The sequence below is a fragment of the Nannobrachium achirus genome, assembly GCF_963921795.1.
Source record: "Nannobrachium achirus genome assembly, chromosome: 9".
Lineage (NCBI taxonomy): Eukaryota > Metazoa > Chordata > Actinopteri > Myctophiformes > Myctophidae > Nannobrachium > Nannobrachium achirus.
The window spans coordinates 10,534,138-10,551,667 of NC_137818.1; the positions used below are offsets into that span (position 1 = coordinate 10,534,138).

The window sequence follows — 17,530 nt, forward strand, 5'->3', positions numbered from 1 at the left end:
CTTTTTAGGTATTTTTCAGATCTTTTAAAGTGTTAAAGTTTCATCATCATCATCACTTCATGTAGCCTGGTGTGAGCGGTGACCGCAGTGGCATCGCTACAAACAGACGTTTGTAGCTTTCTTTGGGACTTTCTTCTTCTCATGTTTACTACACCATAAAACCGGGACCTCGTAAGCAGACATGGTGTTTTGGTTTAGAGCTCGACCGATTGCCAGATCTCTGGGTCTGATGCCAATGAATTCTCTAGGACAGTCCTAGACAACACATGCTATTGACCCATATGGCCCAAAAAGAAAGGAAAAAAAAATACGTTATTATAGGAAGAAAATGAATGTATTTATTTTTCAAATCTATACAGATTTTTCTAAATCTGTATATATTAACGTATGTAACGTTTTGCTGTACTTTTAACCACTTCTGCCCTATACTAGAGGTTTGCAATTAGGCTTAATGCTGACGAGTCTATTATGGGATGGGGGCATTCATTTATGGTGGGGACGACGGCCACAACAACCGTTAAGGATGAAAAATGGAGGATACAAGGTTTCTGGCCTCCAGTAAATGACCTTATCCAAGAACAGTAGAAATAATGTAGGATAATGTCACAGCGGAAGAACGGCAACACAGCGACGTGGATGATTATAACGTTGTGTTCCACCAAGAACATTAAGAATTCTTATTCAATGTTTTTTCAGGACCCCTTAGTTGAGAGAGTGATGAAGCAGGGACCCCCCTGCAACTTTTTCATAGATTTGAAGATTTCATATAGTTTCATTGACAGCACGATCATCAGTGGATTTTGGATTCATGTTAATGTGTATTTCCAGACATTTAACCACTTCAACCACCGAATAAACTTGACCTTTCACTCTGTACTCGGTCTGCTCTTTTCCCCCCCGCTGTACACCAAACCTCTTTGTAAAATAGCCGATCTACAAGCTGTGTAAAAGCCGATCTACAAGCCAACAAAGCCTCGCAGAGCTATTTCTAGCTTGGGTTCTCCTCAGAATATGGACGCTAGGGTTCCAAGTGGTCAATGTAAAAAAGGACATAAAATAATAATAATAATACTATCACAAAGATTTGGCAGACCCCCTGTAGTAAGTCTGAGGACCTGAGGTAAATGTTTGCTTCTTTTTGTTTTTTCCATGGCACTAGACCAGGGGTCAGCAACCTTTTTGAAATGAAGTGCCATGTTTTTATTTTCTAGATAGTCAGAGTGCCATGTCAACATACATTTTAATGACACACCATCAGAAGTTCATACATTGGCAGGACATGGTTATAACAATCATTAGACTCAGAACAATAATCCACCTCCCCAGTCAAGAGTTCAGTTTTAATGAAGGTAGAATTATGTGCAGGATTTAATTTGCTGTAAATTAGGTGATTTCATTGAATTGACCACGTTTTTAAAGAAATATTTGATTTTAAAATAAAAATTGTCTCGTTCACATTTCTGCCAGTGTGCCAGTGATCACCCTCCCCTGTGCCAATGTTGGCACCCATGTCTAAGGTTGTCTATCCCGGCACTAGGGCATTCACGAATAGTGAATTTTAGTATTAGAATTAATCGACCTCAAAGTATTCGAATCGAGGACTGGCCAAACTGTCAAATATTAAGTAAGCAAGAGGCGAACATTGTGAAAATAGCCGATCTACATGCTCACAACGCCTCGCGTTGCGAGGCGTTGTGAGCATGTAGATCTGCTATGTTCACAATATTTATCTGCGGAACCGAGTCACATTAAATGTAATACCTACAATTCCAAGTGCTTGTCAGGGTGGGGGTCCCCAGTTCAAATATGTTTATTTTGGGGGTTACGGCCTTAAAAGGTTTGAGAACCGCTGGTATAGAGAATTAACAAATTCATCCACCAGGGGCATTGACAACTCATTCTTATGTCTTCCTATTCCTATCTAGCCAAACTTTATAAACTATATATTTTTTAAAGAGAAAATAAAAAATAAAAAAAATAAGCGAATATTCGACTTCGGTGAACAACGTCAAATAGTGACTTTGATATTCGAATATTTGGTGAATGCCCTACCCGGCACTAGACATTTTCAGATTGAGGGTCCTTGGTTGGTTCAAATACATATTTATGTGGGGGTCCTTCTTGACATGGAAAAGTTTGAGAGGCACTGTTCTAGAATATAGAGCACTCACACAAACAGGCCATTCATCCCTGCCTTCAGGACAGAGTGGAACAGGCAACCCCCGTACACTGTTGCCAGATTTTGCGCGAGAAATAAGCAACCAAGGGACTATTTCTCAAAAAAACAACACATTTTAATTAAGACTCATACAATTTCCCTGGGACTCATTCATATGACCCACTAGTGAGTGCCGAGACTCACGACAACGAAAACCTAGCAACATCACTACACTTTAAACCCTGTATACTGCATGCATCGGCGGTTTCAATTCAATCTTTATTTCAGACCCAGGAAGATCCATATCAGTTACAAAAAATACAAAAAAATGATCAAATAATTCAAAAATAAAAGCACCAAGCCCAAATATTCAGTTTCTAACATACAAACATGTGCGCCAATAGTTCCACAGACTAGATGAGAACTTAACTGACAGAACTGCGTGTAGGGTCCGTTATAACAGCAATGATGTCATTAACTGACTCAGATGCCATACACATGTTTGAAAATAGACGATTTACAAGCTCTTAAAAAAGAAAAGATACTGAATAAAAATGTGGAATATTTTGAATATTTGTGAAACATTTCAACACCACAAATCTGGTAGAAGGGGCTCCTTGGCACAACACATTTTCAGATGGGGGTTAGGGAAAAATACATGCAAAGTTGCAAACTACCAATATTTACAAGCGACCTTACAGAAAAACAAGCATGCATGATGTTTGAGAACCACCGATTAAAAGAAAAAAAGAAAATGGGGGTGCCCGCTGGCCTGGTGGTACCATATACTAGGCTATGATGCCTGCTGGCGTCGCCGGTTCGATTCCCGATCCGGACGACCTTTGCCGCATGTCATTCCCCATGTCTCTCCCCATTTCCTGTCAGTCTACTGTCCTATCGAATAAAGGCAATAAAAAAAGCCCAAAAACAAATCTTTAAAAAAAAAAGGAAAAAAAGAAAACTCAATATTTACAGGCGACCGTACAGAAAAACAAGCCCTAAGTGGCTTCTAATAAGCAGACATGGCAACCCTGCCCCCGTAGCTGATAAGAAAACAAAGAGCATTGGAGGAGGAGGAACGTGAACATTCACTGTGCTCACAATTACTACATAATCACCTAATTATTCGACATAAGTGCAATTATTTTGCAACGCATTGCAATCTTGTAGATCGTCCCATTTGTGAAAGAATAGTGGTCATTGTTAGCCCAAGGCGGCACTGTGTAACCTTTTTTTAATGAATACATGTTTTGTCCAATCTGTGTGGTGACGCAGCACCCTAGGGTGCTGTGATGCCAGTCCAGGGGTGCCCATTTGGTAAAACAGACCTGATTTGCACTGTCCTTGATGAGTTCTTTTTCCGTATACGGCAAACTCTCTTCACCAAAAATAGCAGATCTACAAGCTCACAACGGCGGGTCACCTTCCCCCCAGAATAGGGATGCTGGGGTTCAAGTGGTTAAACGTTAAGTTAAGTGTAACGTTACAAGCTCACAATGTGTCGCAATGCGACACGTTTATGAGCTTGTAGATCTGCCATTTCCACTACTTTTTCAAAGTGTTTGTAACTATATTACCATTTCTCAACATGGAAACTATTATGACGATTATGCAAAATAATTGCGATTTACCTCAAATAATTGCGATTAGACGATTATGTAATAATTGTGACAGGCCTACATGTCTTGATTCTGGACCTGTCAGTCACTTTTCTGGGAGGGTTCGCCTCCCAGTGAGTCCCAGGCTTGTTTACTCCCATGTCTAAAAAGCACGGCTGTGTTGCCTAATAAAAGCTGAGAACATGTTCCCCGTGTGGGACACTGTGCTGCAGTTCTTCTCATGCAGGGCTGAATAATCCCCCAGTCATCTCTGGCCTCTCGCACCAGGCTACTTTTAGACACAGGCATGCGTGTCCCCATCATCCCTCTCTCTCTCTCCCTCTCTCTCTCTCCCTCTCTCTCTCTCCCTCCCCCTCTCTCTCTCTCTCTCTCTCCCCCCCACTCTCTGACATCATTGGAATTGGCCAGACAGCAGAGGTTACAGTCAACAACACAAATAAACCGCTGCAGAGTCGGGGGGAGAAAAAAAAAACCTCTTCTCTCCACAGTTTAACGTTGCAGTTTAGGCCTAGAATTATTTAATGCTTTAACTATTGAAAAATAGAAGATATACAAGCTCACAGCACGGCACCGAGTGCCGCGCTGCGAGCTTGTAGATCTGCTATTCTTGAAAAATCATGTTTTATTTTTTTGTTGTAATTTAGATTTTTTTTGTAATTTTTGAATAAATCTTAGCGAACATTTGTAACTCGAATATTTGCTTCTGGGTGGGTCCCTGGAACAACATGTTTTGAGATGGGGGGGGGGTCCGCGGCCAAATACATGTAATTTTGGGGGGTCCTCGACATGAAAAAGTTTGAGAACCACAGATTTAGAAGAAGGATTTAGAAGAAAGACATTTATAGAAACGGGTCAAAAATATTCAAAGACTTGCACAAATGTTCACCATTTTTCAAAAATAGCAGATCTAGCGGTGAGCTTGTAGATCTGCTGTTTTTTAATAGTTAAAGCTTAAAATAACGGTTAAAGTGGTTCAAATCTAAAGTGACGCAGATTTGTTGCAGATTCATGTTGCGTTCTTTTGTGAGTTAATGCCCTACTTGATCAAACTACAGCACCACACAAAAGCATCTCAAGTAGCAGGTTCTGCAATCCGTTTGGAGCTTGTAGATCTGCTACTTTCCTGAAATCCTGAAACGGGTAACAGTTTTGGTCGTGTGAGGTTTCCACCTGGAGGAAATAACAGTGGTTCACAGTCAGTCACACACAAAGTCCCCGTGGTTATTTAAAGTCTGAACCAAATTGAACTAAATGGACCCGTAGGAGTTTTACAGTATCCCTCAGCTACCTGCAATTATATTGTCAAACACTAGGACAGAACTGTGACTTGGGTGTTTTTTTTGCAGCAACCAAAACATCCCATCGAAAATCCAATATCCAATCCTCCATTGGCCAAACATTAGCCCGGCCAATACATTATGGGCCTATTTTATTGCGTTTATTTTACAACGGAACTACAGTCAATGGTCCATTCCAGCATATCTTGATTATTCAATTGCTGACAACACTGACGATGACTGGCTTAATTAATATTTAACAAACATGTTGGGAAGGAAATCCATATCCATCTATCTATCGTAATATCATCTGTCGTGGAAACCTCATATGTCCAAAACCGTTACTGTTCAGGATTCAAATTTGAAAGTGGCAGATCTATAAACCAGGACTTGACATTAACTTTTTGAGGCACTTGTCCGTCGGTCAAGCACATTTCCCAGTCACTTGTCCGGATAAAAATTAACCACTGCGAAATGGTTAATTTTTAGACTGAATTCAGAGTCCACATCTTCAGGTCTATGGATCTTTCACACCTGTTATTATGAGTCAGTCCCATTGGAAGATTAAAAAGGACAGCTACTGATGGGGAAATCTCGCTCTTTCGAACGACCATCATTTCGACAAAGGAGTGTTGGGAGGGTTAGCGACTTGGGGTGTCGAAAAGATGACACATAGAAACAGCGAAACGCTTACTGACTGGGGCTGCGTTAATAGCACAAACATAGGATTGTCACATCATTGTTGGGGGAAAAGAATCACCTTGTCTGATGGACTAGTAATATTTGTATCCACTTGTCCTTCACTGAGAATCACGTGTCCCGGACAATGGGACACGCCTTAATGTCAAGCCCTGTATGAACTCAAAGCGCGTCACAGTTTCGGGTTCAAGCCTGTGGATCTGCTACGTTTCATAATTTTGCGTGACAAGGTAGTATGATCAAGTAGGGCGTTAGTCAGAATATGGAGATAAGAGGTTTCTGCCTGACAGCAACTCATCGTAATATGCATGAGGCTTGACACATCACAACACAATCTTGTAAGTATACTTTACTCACTGACTCTTAATCTGTGTAATCAATCACATACTGTAGATAATATACCTTTGCTTATTGTGCCCTCTCTCCCCCTCTAATCAGGAAACTGTATGGTGGTCAGCACAGCACACAGTTCCTACCGCATCCGTCTCCTTCCTGTTCTGTCTACTTTGCACCATGCAGTCATGATGACTCATGTATCTTAAGGCCACAACAATTTAAGATTTAGGCATTTAGCAGACGCTCTTAATCCAGAGCGACTTACAATAAGCAAGGTAATACATCAATCAATACTTCGACATCAATACATCAAATGCATCGAAAGATAACGTCGACCAAGCTCCTATTCCATAAAAGAAACTTACTGACATAATCAAAATGTACAGTCTCCGTCAGGTGGCAACCATGCATGTCTAGAAACTTACTTTCCAGGGAAAGGGGTGTATGTAGTCAATATTTAGTCACAAGCTCATTAATAATACAATTTTTCAAATGCACACACAACCACTTAAGAAAATATAATAGCTCCTTTACAGAGCTTGTCGAACAGACGTTTTTGCCATTTTATGCATGACGATTCTGACGAAGTAGGCCATTAAATGACAAAAGTAACACTGAAAGTTTGAAACACAGAGATACAAGGTTAGGTTCCAGCAGATAGCAACAATACGTGTCTCTGTGTGTGCGTGGTAATCTTCAGAACATGTCGTGGTGTGCGGGTGTGATCCGCCTTGGTCATCTTGTTCTCAGAACTCTGGAAGCTTGCATAAGCCTTGGTAAATAGCAGATCTACAAGCTCACAATGCGTCACGTTCGTGACACGTGGCGAGCTTGTAGATCTGCTATTTACCGAGCAAACAACACCAGCGTGCGTGCCATGCCATGCGACCAAGTATAAGTCAGGCTTTTTCACACGTCGAGTAATGGATCTGTATGAAGTCACCAGCGCCTCTAATAGAGTCTGTGCTTTTAAAGGATGACAACAGAGCATTCTGAATCACAACACCATCCGTCCGTGTCTCTATACTGTAACTGTATATAATGATGTCATCCTCACCCCTCCCCCGTTCACCCTCCAATATCTGCAGTGCAACGGCAGGCAGCTCTGCCAGCTGTGTGTCTGTGTGCTGCTGGCTGTCAACACTGACCATAAAAGTAACTTCAAGTACATTCACTGAAGTGCTGCGCTTCAGTGGTTCTCAAACATTTTCATGTCTAGGAGCAAGTGTCCCCCAAATAGATCATGCATTTGGCCACAGGCGAATCTTGTTCTCAAGAGCATCTGAAAAGAGTTTGCGACACAGGACCCCCAGAAGAGAAAAAGAAAAGAAGATACGTTTCCTAATTTTTCAAAAATAGCAGAGGTACAAGTTTGCAGTCAGGGATGTCGGACCAAATTCTGGGCCCTGGGGATAAGGATTCACTGTGCCCCCCTAGTAACTCAGTCCCCCCCCCCTCTCTCTCTCCCCCCTGTGATGCCCACTTTTCACTTTTTTGACATAAATGGAGAAAGTGGTTAAAACGATTGTGATGCTGTATTTTTACTCAAGTAAATGTTCTAATACTGGGTTTTTACTCTCTATATTGAGATCGCTACTTTTACTTAAGTTAAACAAATATATCCACGAGTTTCCAACGCCCCATAGTGCATTGCGCAGACGTCTGCACCGAGCTTCCGGTGCGGATTTACAAGCTCACAACGGGTTGCATCTGCGACGCGACGTGAGCTTGTATGTCTGCTGTTAAACCCGGAAGTTTGGTCCCGATAGTCTCCAGTAAACTCCCGCGGAAACTTGTGGATACAAGTACTTCTTCTTACACTGATTACTTCAATCAATTCAACAGCACCAATCAGAGTGGGTGGTCAGGAGGACCACACACACCCACACACACACCAGGGTTTCCTGCAGGAAAAAGTCTTGACCAGGGGGTGATCTCATGAATTTTTTTGATAATTAATTAATTAATTCGAGTAATTAATTCACTTAATTTTTAATATTAATTCTTATTTTTGCCCTATAAAAAAACACATGAATGTGCCCATGATGACGGAAAACACAACTACATGCTATCATCCACATTTATTCAACATTGAATAACTATGTTTTTCACAGGACAGTGTAACTTGTTTTTTTCCCCCAGGTTAATCAACCAGCACTCGTGCCATATAAATAGATACAGCACAGTAAAAAAAAAAAAAAACATTGGTGTAAAGTAACTAAGTATATTTACTTAAGTACTGTACTTATACTGTACAAAGGAGATGTTCAGGTATTTGTACTTTACTTGAGTATTTCCTGTTTTCAGTACTTATTTACTCCACTACATCTGGGATCCAAATATTTTACTTCTACTCTTACAAAGTTAACTTTAGTTACTTGTTACTTTGGAGATATAAATGTTTATACTATAAAACATACATTAATACATTAACATACATAAAAAAAAGAAGTTGTTCTTTAACTTCTTCGGTGCCATATGTAAAGTGGGACCTCTTATATTGCCGGTTCGCCACCAAAGGGTTAAAAAAATAGTGTGCACGCTGGTGTACGAATTCGTGCACAGATGATGCACTATGCATGTACACGCTTTTCACAGCTTTCAAACAAAAAAATCAGCTTGGAAATCCAGGCATTCAGGAGATATAAGGAGATACCAGCCCTTATGTTTTCTTCAAATGTAAACAAACATGGCTGCCATGTTTGAAAGATAGGGTTGGTATGGGGGTTAAACATGCAATTTCGCGATCGCGATCATGCCTAGTACATTGTTGGAGGTCCAAAAAGTTTTTCACACACACACACACACACACACACACACACACACACACACACACACACACACACACACACACACACACACACACACACACACACACACACACACACACACACACACACACACACACACACACACACACACACACACACACACACACACACACACACACACACACACACACACACACACACACACACACACACGAGAATATAACATTTTAAGGCAGCATTGAAAATAGTTGAAATTTGTCCCCCCCAAAAGATTTGGGACCAGGAAAATGGGAGAGAGGGTGAGATCATTTAGCGACCTACAACCGGGTCGGTAGATTTAGCGACCCGGTCGGTCGATTTAGCGGCGCGGTCGGTGATTTACCGGCCTGGTCGGTTGATTTAGCGACCCGGTCGCTGAAAACTACCGACCACGTTGCGACCCGGTTGTAGGTCGCTGAATGATCTCGCTCCTACTGGAAAATGGTCCTCACAAACGTCTATTTCACAAATAATTTGACTATACTTGTGGGGACACTCGGGCAATACAAACACACGCGTGCTGCCTCACAGCAGACTAATTGATCCCAGAGGACAGAGGAGGACAGGATGGTGAGGTAATGTGAGTCTGATCATCATCATTTCTCTCCCTGGAGAGATGAGAAGTGAAACGTTGGCAGAGGAGACTCTCTGTCCTGAAGGCAGGAGGTACAGAGGAAGAAGAGCAGGACGGGAAGTGGACTTGATGAAATCAAAGAGAGATCCGGGAACAAACCGCAGCTCTATTATTATCCCCCCCAAATCCTCTTTAATACAGTGGTCCTTAACCTTTTCAGGACCGTGACCTTTCTAAATGAAGCCTATTTGCACTAACTGGGGACCCCCCACCCACCCACCAGGCTAAGAAAGTGTAGGAGTTGAGGCATTCAATGTTGCTCGACTCGGTTCCACAGATAAATATTGTGAAAATAGCAGATGTTATAGGCTCACAACCACCATCTTTGCTTCTTTCTTATAATTTCACAACTGGGCCAATGTTTGACCGATTTTTAAACTACAGTTTTGTTGATTACTTCTGATGCAGTAAAGTATTTTTTTTTCTCCTTCTGGGCATCAAAAGGGTCTTAAAAATGACACTTCCCCTTCCTGTGGGGACCCCTCTGGCTCTAATACATTTATTCTAACATGTGGGCCACCCGAGCGTATTGTAAGTGGAACCCCAAATATTTGGCATCAATATTAACAAGTGATACCAATAAGTAAGAACTTCAAAGTCTAACATGTATGCTTTCCTGACAACATAAGTAAGAACTAAGTCTAACATGTATGCTTTCCTGACAATGATGTAATAGAAACATTCCTGACAATGATGTAATCGAAACATTGTCTTTTTTGTGTGTTTTGCACGCAGTTATTAAAATAAATGGGCTACAATCACCCGAGTAGCTCCAGTGCCTTCTTTATTGAGTTGTATGCTTTCTAGGGATGTGATAAAAAGTAGATTTTCGACTCATGCTCATCACAACTCAAAAAATGTAAATGGAAAACTTATTTTTTTTTAACAGAAAATGTTTTAATGGCTTGTTCAAAAACATTATACACGTTGATGTTTTCCAAATGGGAGAGGATCTGTGTGTGTGTCTCTGTGTCATAGGGTCTGTGTTTGTGTCTACGATTGCTTCAAGACGCTCCTTTTCAAGGGTTGCCCGTGTATTGAAAGTTGATGCTGAAATCTGGTCTGAGATTACCAAACCTTCCTGGCGATGATGTCACTGGTAGTCAGGTTTCTGAACTTCCCATAACACCCCCTCCCCTGACACAAATAGGGCTGTCACAATTATTACATAATCGCAATTATTTGTCATAATCGCAATTATTTGACATAATCGCAATTATTTTGTGATAATCGTCATACTCATTTACATCAAACATTTAAAAAAAAGTGGAAATAACCGATCTACAAGCTCACAATGCGATGTGACACATTGTGAGCTTGTAGATCGACTATTTCCATTATCAATGTTCTTTTTTAAGGTGTTAAGTTGTCAAATGTCAGTAATTTCTTTGGATATTTTGGCTTATGTGTCATATCTGCCATGTGCAACTTAAAAGCCTACAAGCCAAACAGAAATGTAATTGTCAACGACAAAAACACATTTAAATCGTTAATCACAATTACTTGAGCGACAATTAATCGTCATGTAAAATGTCATAATCGTGACAGCCCTATTTCTGAACTTCCCATAACACCCCCTCCTCTGACAACGTCAGTAGACAGAAATGGTACCATCTTATGAAGAACAAACCCATTTAGGACTGAGGCACATTCTAAAAAACGCCCTCTAAATCCTGCCCTATTAAAGCTTTCTGACAACAAACAAGGCCAATTTCACTGGACGTGCTGCTTCGTGCTCCTTTGATAGAACAGCACAGAAGACAACAATATCAACATTAGGGTGCCTTGGCTCTTATCAATGCCATCAGATCCAGGGGAGAGGGGACTGGAAGGAGAAGTTATTTGTGGATCAGAATGACAGCTGCAGTACATTACCACACTCACCGGAGTCTACCGCCACCTCCCACTAAACAGCATGGCACGCACGTCGCACGCACACACAGTACACTCACATGTTGTACTTCAGTAAACAAGAATTGACACAGTCAATATAAAATCTGGTGGAATGGTGTGGTGAAAAGTCGGGGACTTTGAACAGTCTATCCATAATGATAATGAGTGGGGCGTGAACGGAGTAATATTATAAGTAATGTTGCATAGTTGTTTTTCATAGTTGGGTTTTATCTAGCCTACAAATAACTGTGCGATACATTGTTTGCTTAGATTCACTCAGCCTTTTATTGAAGTATTTTGGGTGATTTGTTCCTTTGTAATAAATTGCACATTTGAAGTTACTGGTGGTGTTTCCTATCATCGATGTTGCATAATATTAGAATTCACTGTCGGCTTTATGTGAAAGTAGCTAAATGGTAAAGTATTTACCATTTACAACATACGTGGCCCGTGCTCCAAGGCTAATGTTTACTGTAATACACGGGTGGCGTTTCCCACCTTGTGAGGAAACGTGGGATAGAGAATGGCAAGAGCTGGTCAAAAACACTATAAAGTTGCAATAAGGATACAGTCTTTAATGCATGTTTTAGAATATTCTAGTTTATGTCTGCCAAATAGTATCTATATAGTTCTCACATAAATTTGTTAGGGTTAGGGGTGAAACAAAACATGTTGTGTGTACCCCTCTGCTTTTGTGTTCACAACACAGCTACATATAAAAAGTAAGACAGAGGTTCAATGAACACCTCTGTGACGTTGGCAACCCATATGTTGAAAACATATATAAAAATGGTGTCATTCTTTGGTGCTGAAATTTTAAAATTTGTGCTGGTATCACTTTTTAGTTATTCTACAAAACACCACTGTTGTGCTCCTATGTTCTACCATTATCTCTATCACCCTCTGCTGGCCATACCACTGTAGCTGCTAAATCTGCTACTTTATAACCACATAAATATTTAAATATATAAAAATACAAGACTTCGGATTACATCGTTGTACGAGCCTGACTACAAGAATAACTTTACATGCAGCAGTTACTCGGATAGGTCGGAGACAATCATATTCTGAAGTTTTGGATTTTATATAGCCTACAAATAACTGTGCGATACATTGTTTGCTTAGATTCACTCAGCCTTCAAAATAAAAGTGCAGTAAATAATGTATCATTTAAAAGACATTGATTTTTATTTATTAGAAGTTTGCATAGGAAAGGGTACAGTTTCAGGATGATACCGTTCACTGGTACAATGTCCACTAAAAGGAGATCCATGAAAAGACTAAGCTTATTTCCACAGGAAACCATTAAAGTATCTCATATATCATTGAATGACTAATAGAACGCAGTACTATGCAGTCGATATGTAAATAAAAAAATTAAAAATATGTCTAAAACAGTAAGAGGGGCAAGGGATACAAATGTATTTAAAAGATGAGTATTTGATGCATGTCTATATACTAGTGTAGGCTACTTCTAATTGTCCCAACACATTTTGGTTCTTTCAGATTGAAATTCGTCGAATGCAAGCTATTAAAGGCCACTTAACACAATTCCATTCCAATTCGAATCGTTCTGCTATAATCCTATCAATTGGCTGTTCAGACACAAATTCCCTGGTTCTTTCAGATATTCTGACAAAGAATAAATTAGTTCTATGGTGGATTGTTTTTTTATTACACCACTGCAGTGTCAAACATTTTGTCCTTCAGCCATTGAAATAAAATGGGTTTTCATGAGTGGGTTCTCCAGTTGGTGGCGGTAATGCACCTTTAAGGTTACACCAACCACCAATAAACCCCAAAGAAAAGAAGAAGCAGCAACCAGGAAGACCAGGCGATGCTTTTAAACACATTTGTATTTGGAAAAGTATATTGAGATGAAGATGATGATGACTGCTCAATGTTCCCATAATGCTTTGAATGAACGTGACAAAGTGAACATATAACTGACTGACTATTGTGGGATGTAATCTGCAGTAGACGCCTGTGAATGTCCTGTCTATTCCTTATATTATTTACATTTTCCTGCTTTAAATAATAATTATGTGCAACTGTGGTGTGGATGCTTATAGACATACAGCTATGATACCGAGTTAGCATGTATTTTGTTGTGAATGTATTTATTTATTTATTGGGGAAAAGCTTCCGTTACATGTAGGCCTACTGTACTGTACCTGTTTCCTATTTCCAATACTTTTACTTCTACTCCACAATACATCTCAGATCCAAATATCATACATTTACTCCACTACATTTACTTGAAAACTTTAGTTAGTGCTGATACTTTTACTTGAGTATAGTATGCGAGTACTTTTTCCACCACTGGTATCAATAAACGAGAACTACTATTCTATCTCTTTCTCATAATGCCCAAATGTAATCCTTTGTTCTGCTGTCATAAGCCCACGTTTGCCAATAGTCTTCAGGTGTTAATGGTCAGTTTCTAAATAATTCACACACAGTAACTGTGTGAATTACTGCTCGAAACTGGACATCAACACCTAAAATAGCTAACTGTAGCTATGCTAAGTGCTTTGTGTAACATGGGTCTCAGTGTTTGTGTAACTTCGTGAAGGATCATCTGACTCTGATAATAAACCACAATCTACAGGCTCAACCACCTCGCATTGTGAGCTTGTAGATTTTCATAGATTGGCAAAAATAGAGTTGGATCACGTTTTATTCCAGTAACCCAGTTGTTTATACGATAGCTACATTAGCCTGCAGCTAGCGCTAGCTAGCGTTAGCCGTTAGCCACTAATAAACAGTCATCCAGAATAGTCTAATAAGTCAACTTTCCGACGGCAAAGGAACGATTACATTCCATGTGTCCTTCTGATAGATTTTTCCCCCTGGCTGTCATTCCTGTCAATGTTTTATTGTCCAAAAAAAAAACGCTCTGGACGTGGATACTGTTCTATTCAATGCTAAGCTAACTCAACAACAAAGGAAAGGACCGCAGCATTTGAGGAAGTCACAGACGCCTCCAGGCAGGAAGCAAGCGGATCATTTTTCCCTCCAAAGCCAGAGAAGAAGAAAACGGGATAATAAATAAATAATAGATTAAATCATTATAACAACATTACGTGGTTAATAATTGTTCATTTGGAACATACGTGGCATTACATTAACGGAATAAATACCGGAATAAATATCGCTAAGTAATGGAGTCTCGATATTACCGCATTTGGCTACAAAGGGCTAATACAGGCTGGCTGGGACTAGCATGTTAGCCATATTCTGGGAGGACCAACAAAAATATGTCACGATCTCTCACATTAATTTAAAAAAAAGTCCTATTTACATGCAGAGTTAAGCTCTGGCGTTTATGTGAAATGTAGCCTAGATATTTTGAGATGCTTTTGTGGCTTTATCACATTTTAGTGAATTGGGTCGCCGTTTTATTCCATGAGTAATTGTGTATAACATGCCTGCGTTAGCCTGCAGCTAACGTTAGCGTTAGCCGTTAGCCACACATCCAGAATAGTCTAATAAGTCAATTTTCCAACGGCGAGTGAACGATTGCATTCCGTGTCCTTCATGGATTTTTTTCCCCCTGCCTGTCAATGTTTTATTGTCCAAAAAGAAAACGTTCTGAACGTTAAAACTAGATAGTTGTACGATCATGACAATGTTGTCAATGCTAAGTCAATGCTAAGCAGGGACAACAAACATTTGAGTACTTTTGCCAACACTGCTAATTTCCCCCATAGCCTGGTTCTCGCCCCATTGTCTGGAAGGGCACTCCTGGGGTACTGTCCTGCGATTGGCCCTTAGCTCTACCATGTGACATGAATAGCCTATCCAGAAGAGGTAATCAATGGTCGTCAAAGAAAGTGAGGTGATTACTGATCTGGTTTCCACCAGATAAAAATACCAAAACCACAATGTATAAATAAATACAGTACAAATAAAAGTCCAGTATTCAAAATGTACCTGGGTAGAAGTACAAAAGTATTCACATTAAAATATACTTAAGTACTGTACTCATTTTGCAGAATGTCACATTTCACAGGTTTCCAAATGTAAATAAAGAAGGAAAAAAAAGGAAAGTAGATCTACGAGCTTGTAGATCAGCCATTAATGCATAGGGGGTGGTTAATGCATGTTTTGTAAAAATTATCAAAATCTACAAAGTAACTAAAAACACTGATATACAATATTTCCATTCTGAGATGTAGCAAAGTAAAAGTAAACACTCAAGTAAAGTAAAACATTCCTAAAAAGTGTACTTAAGTACAGTACTTGAGTAAATGTGCTTAGTTACTTTACACACCACAGCACACACTCACACAGGCAACCCTGGCCTGACTCAAATACGTTGACAGTCTGTAGCCACTATGTCAACAATGTACCATATCCCAGTACCAGACCAAAGCCCAGCCATTCTCACACGGACAGCAGCCTGTCTAAGCTGGATTGCACCTCAAATGGAATTTAGTTCAAAGATCACCACGTTTAGGCTAGTGTAGTTTACCATTAGCCCTTTCTAATACAAAAAAGCATAAGCTGTAGACCAAAGAAAGCATTTGCATGGGAGCTAAAGAAAAGTATTTGTGAGATGTGAAATCCCTACTACTAATTGACGCTGAAACCCACATGGGTACCGAGTCAGCATGTCTAGGGTCTCACAGCACACGGCTGGCTCTACTGGCATCATAGAGGGTTCGCAGAGACTGACATCGTCACAGCTGATGTCAGGGACAGAACGGCCCAAACAGGGAGATATGCACATATTTCATACACCTTTCCTGACCAGCAAAATGGACGTGTCGACAAAGACAACCTTCTCAAAGGCACGGTATACAAGAAATCAACAGACTTCCCTGGAGAAGAAGAGCGAGTGTACGGTCATCTGAATCCATTCAGGAGGACAATCACAAGGACTCCATGCCTATGGAATTCCTTAATTCACTGACACCCACTGGCATCACTGATCATAACCTGAGGTTGAAACTACTTAGAAACCTGCAAACCAAACCTGACCGCACTCTCAAAAATGTCACCAGAATGGTGGTAATGCAGACGATGGACATTGAGTGTGAGATTGTAGTAGGCACAAACAGAAGGGTGAAAAGATATTCCCCCCCCAAGGATAGCTCACCATGACAGAAGTGACGAGCTTTCCTTCACCTTTATTAGACGACAGTTGCCTTTCAGATAAAGGCAGGGCTCCACCAAAATGACGGCGTCGTGCCGGCGTCGGACGCCGTCAAAAAATGAACCGGGGCGAATTTGAGCGTCCGACGCGGACGTTGACGTCGGCAGTGGAGCACCCTTCATTGATTAAAACGGGAGCGTTCCCTGCGTTGACGTTGACGCGACGCTCGACGCGCTCGGTGGAGCCGGGGCGTAAGCCTTCTCCAGGGGAAAGAGGGCGAGCAACATCAAAGTATTCTTTAAGGGTAATGACAAGGGAACAACTGACATTGTTTATAGCCTACCGAACTCCTTTAATTACATATATTGTAGCTGATCATTCAAGCAATATATTTTCCGACAGTTCCACACATAAAGTCATAGTCCGTTTCTCTGACAGTGTGCAAGGACTGACAGATACAGATCTGCATATTACAAGGACATTAGCTCCTTTCGGAACCCCTCACTCCACTGCTACGCAGCTCCGAGATGGGGTTCCTACTGGTAGCATGCCGGAACCTTGCGGCTGGATCGCCGATCCGCCGTTAGGGAACACTTCTTACCTTTGGTGAACACTCTATCCAAAAAATGACCGGTCTCTATTCATCTATAATCGTTTTACTTCTCTAAGGTGGAAGAAACTCGAAGCACTGGGTTGAAATAAAGTTTTTATATCGCTCAAAAGATCAGCCGGTTCTGTGTTTTTAGACATTCCGGAAGTTGTGGCCACATAGGGAAACATTACTGCCTCCCCTGGTCACGTGGTATATACACAAGTTACACAACGGGGAAAACACAGAACCGGCTGACCTTCTGAAAGATATAAAAACTTTATTTCACCCCAGTGCTTCGAGTTTCTTCCACCTTAAAGAAGTAAAACGATTATAGATGAATAGAGACCGGTCACCTTTCGGATAGAGTGTTCGCCAAAGGTAAGAAGTGTTCCCCAACGGCGGATCGGCGAT

At 40.7% G+C, this 17,530-nt stretch overlaps 1 protein-coding gene across 1 annotated transcript in view; it reads right to left on the reverse strand.

Annotated features, from left to right (window-relative positions):
- LOC308291345 (MAP kinase-activated protein kinase 2-like) overlaps positions 1-17,530 on the reverse strand; it is a 37,222-nt gene that overhangs the window by 18,919 nt on the left and 773 nt on the right. The gene's annotated exons all lie outside the window — the stretch shown is intronic.